This window comes from Salmo salar, chromosome ssa03, assembly GCF_905237065.1.
Source record: "Salmo salar chromosome ssa03, Ssal_v3.1, whole genome shotgun sequence".
NCBI lineage: Eukaryota > Metazoa > Chordata > Actinopteri > Salmoniformes > Salmonidae > Salmo > Salmo salar.
Window position 1 is genome coordinate 56488907 of NC_059444.1, and position 4481 is coordinate 56493387.

Consider the following 4481-nt stretch of genomic DNA (forward strand, 5'->3'; position numbering starts at 1 on the left):
CCTCATCCCTCTCAACCATACCATTTTTAAATTCCTCGTCAATCCAAGGGGATTTAACCGTTTTTACAGTCATTTTCTTAATGGGTGCAGGCTTATTAGTAACTGGAATAAGCAATTTTACAAATGTGTCAATTGCAGCGTCTGGTTGCTCCTCATTACACACCACAGACCAGCAAATATTATTTACATCATCAACATTTGAATCACTACAAAACTTATTGTATGACCTCTTATACAGTATATTAGGCCCAGCCTTTGGAACTTTGGTTTTCCTAGATATGGCTGCTATATTGGGATCACTACATCCTATCGATTTGGATACTGCTTTAAAGCAAACTTCTGCAGCATTAGTAAAGATGTGATCAATACATGTTGATGATTTAATTCCTGTGCTGTTTGTAAATACCTTGGTAGGTTGACTGAGACCCTGAACCAGGTTGCAGGCACTGGTTACAGTTTGAAGTTTTTTCTTGAGTGGGCAGCTTGATGAGAGCCAGTCAATATTTAAATCACCCAGAAAATATACTGTTGATATCACATTATCAAGCATTTCACACATATTATCCAGATACTGACTGTTAGCACTTGGTGGTCTATAGCAGCTTACCACAAGAGTGGGCTTAAGGTGAGGCAGATGAACCTGTAGCCATATTACTTCAACAGTATTTCACATGAGATCGTCTCTAAGCTTTACAGGAATGTGGTTCTGAATACAGACTGCAACACCGCCCCCTTTTGCATTTCTGTCTTTTCTGTAGACGTTATGTATTGCTACCACTGTATCATCAAATGTATTATGTAAGTGAGTTTCAGAGATAGTCAGAATATGAATGTCATCTGTTATAAGCAAGTTATTGACTTCATGGAACTTGTTTCTCAGGCTGCATATGTTAATATGGGCTATTTTTTAGCACTTTTCTGGGTTGCTTGATTGTTTTTAATGCTTTTATCACATTTCAGGTATGACCCAGATGCAGACAGTGTTGAAGAAACAAAAGTGTATTTTGAATACAGGGGCAGGCAAGCGACAGGTCAAAGGCAAGCAGGGATCAGTAATCCAGAGAAGGTGCAAAGGGTCCAGAACAGCAGGTAGACTCAGGGTCAAGGCAGGCAGTGGTCAATAATCCAGTGAGGTGGGGCAAGGTATAGAACGGCAGGCAGGCTCAGGGTCAGGGCAAGCAGAAGGGTCAAAACCGGGAAGGACTAGAAAACAGGAGCAAGAAACAGACCGGAGCAGGGGAACAAATGCTGGTAGGTTACGTGAACAAAACGAACTGGCAACAGTCAAACAGAGAACACAGGTTTAAATACACAGGGGATAATGGGGAAGATGGGCGACACCTGGAGGGGGGTTGAGACAAGCACAAAGGCAGATGAAACATATCAGGGTGTGACAGCTTTACTGGGAAGCTTATCAGAAGTAGACTTGCTCATTTTATTTATATTGGGGCTGATAGTGCAGGGTGAGCCGCACACAGTGGACTTCCTACCAGGGCACACCGCCTCAGCGCTAACAGTATAACTCTGGTTCATAGGCTAATGATTACTGCATACAATAGCTGTAAGATCAACAGAGGTATTCAGGGCAATTAGGGGGACATACATTTCATTACTTACATTGTGTCTGACAATGCCTCGAGGATCATGGACATTTGATGCAGCATTATGATGACGTTGTCCCATTGTCATAATGGTATGGATTTACTTAAAGAGCTGGTCTTGGATCATTGATAAGTCATTGTTTCAACACAGCCTTGAAATGCGTGGACAGAGTCCAGGAGCCAAGGTGATATGGATGGACTCTGTCTATGACCGTAAACTATGATCAAAATTATGATGAACTATGATCAAAACAGATATATGGCCCATCTCTGTTATTCATTATCTAAGACTAGACCAGAGGTTGAGCAGTTGTTATTGAGGTGCCTCAATGCTACTAACCCAACACTGTTTTGGGTCTCAAAATGTGTGATGTGATACTTTATGGAACATCCTGAACAATACAAGCATTTTGCAAATATGACAGACTGGGTTTGAAACCTGGGTCTCTTGTGTGATTGTGGACTGTGTTAGCCCAATGAGCTAAAGCCTAGGCATTAACTTGGGGAACTAACACATGTCTTCAGGACAGGTCTCAGTGCAAAGTTACTCATCGCGTGAGTGTGATTCATCAACTTTTATATAGTATAAAGTGCATTCGGAAAGTATTCAGACCCCTTGACTTTTTCCACATTTATTCTAACATGGATTAAATACAAAAATGTCCTCATCAATCTACAAACAATACCCATAATGACAAAGCAGTTGTCACAGCTTTCTTCGTCGGAGGACGATATAGCGAAATCGTCGTCTGAAAATGTGGACCAATATGCAGCAGAGTTGGTGTTCATTTTCTTAATTTATTAACGAACGTTGAACAAGAAAATAATAAGCACGACAAATGACAGTTTTGCAGGCTATACATAAACACGCAATGCAAAAACAATCTCCCACAAATACAAGACAAACACACCCAACTAATATAGGACTTCCAATCAAAGGCAACACCAAACAGCTGCCTTCAATTGGAAGTCCACCCCAATTAACTCAACATAGAAACACACTCACTAGACTACACATAGAATTACATAAACATAGACCATAACTCAAAACCCGGAAATAATAAATCAAACACCCTCCTAACTAACACACCACCCTGAACCACATAAAACAAATACCCTCTGCCACGTCCTGACCAAACTACAATAACAATTAACCCTTATACTGGCCAGGACGTGACAGCGGTAAACAGTTTTATAGAATTTTTTGCAAATGTATTAAAAATAAAAAAAACATGAATACCTTATTTATATAAGTATTCAGACATTTTGAAACTCGAAATTGAGCTCAGGTGCATCCTGTTTCCATTGATCATCCTTGAGATGTTTCTACAACTTGATTGGAGTCCACCGTGGTAAATTCAATTGATTGGACATGATTTGGAAAGGCAAACACCTGTCTATGTAAGGTCCCACAGTTGACAGTGCATGTCAGAGCAAAAACCAAGTAAAAACCAAGCCATGAGGTCGAAGGAATTGAACTCTTTGGCCTGAATGCCAAATGTCACATCTGTAGGATGCTTGGTGAAACATGGTGGTGGCAGCATCATGCTGTGGGGATGTTTTTCAGCAGCAGGGACTGGGAGACTAGTCAGGATCGAGGGGAAGATGAACAGAGCGAAGGGGAGGAGGTCCTGAGTGCTCCAGAGCGCTCAGGACCTCAGACTGGGGTGGAGGTTCACCTTTCAACAGGACAACGACCCTAAGCCAAGACAACGCAGGAGTTTCTTCGGGACAAGTCTCTGAATGTCCTTGAATGGCCCAGCCAGAGCCCAGACTTGAACCCAATCGAACATGTCTGGAGAGACCTGAAAATAGCTATGCAGCGACACACCCCATCCAACCTGACAGAGCTTGAGATGATCTGCAGAGAAGAATGGGAGAAACTCCTCTGATACAGGTGTGTCAAGCTTGTAGCGTCACACCCTAGATGACTCGAGGCTATAATTGCTGCTAAAGGTGCTTCAAAAAAATGCTGAGTAAAGGGTCTGAAAACTTATGTAAATGTAATATTTACGTTTTTTATTTTTAATAACATAGAAATAAAAGTACAAAAAAATCTGTTTTTGCTTTGTCATTATGGGGTATTGTGTGTAGATTGATGAGGGAAAACAACAATTTAATCCATTTTAGAATAAGGCTGTAACTTAACAAAATGTGGAAAAAGGGGTCTGAATACTTTCCGAATGCACTGTAATACTTGTTGTGAAGTGTTTTTAATGGCATGAGAGTTCAAAGTCCAGTTCCCAGCACAGTGTTTGTACTGAGACGTGAGGTGCATTGAGAGTGACTTATTTTCTCCTATCTGCATTTGAGTCGATAGAACAGAACAAGCTGAAACCTACCTGGTGGCTGGCTACAGTACCAGGTGCAAAAGTTACAGCAGTGTAACAGTGATAGGTATTACAGTAACAGCATTACTTGGTTGCAATGGATTGTAACAAGTATCATTTGAACATCATCTGGTTGAAACTACCCACAGTGGAGAGGACAAATGTAACAGACGTTCAGGGGGCAAAGCGCACCTTAATGAGTTGTGTCTGTACTACAGAAGCACTTCAATGGAAACAAAGCATAAAACAAAACCATGTTTCTGCCTGGTGTGATCTGACTAAAGAGTAGTAATCATTCATGACTGTGTGGAATCCAGTGATGTCATTTTTTTCTAACATTATTAACCAAGGCTAAGGAGATGGCAACATGTGACCATAACAGCTAATAAAGAAAGACACACTATTTTAATTCAATATAAGACAAAATGGCGCTGTTACATTAAACTGATTGATAGGGTGAAGAAATGTGACACACTGTACACAGTAGCCTACATTATATTGGTTTATATAATGATTTTGACTGTGGTCACTGCTGTGTCCAAATGGTTTC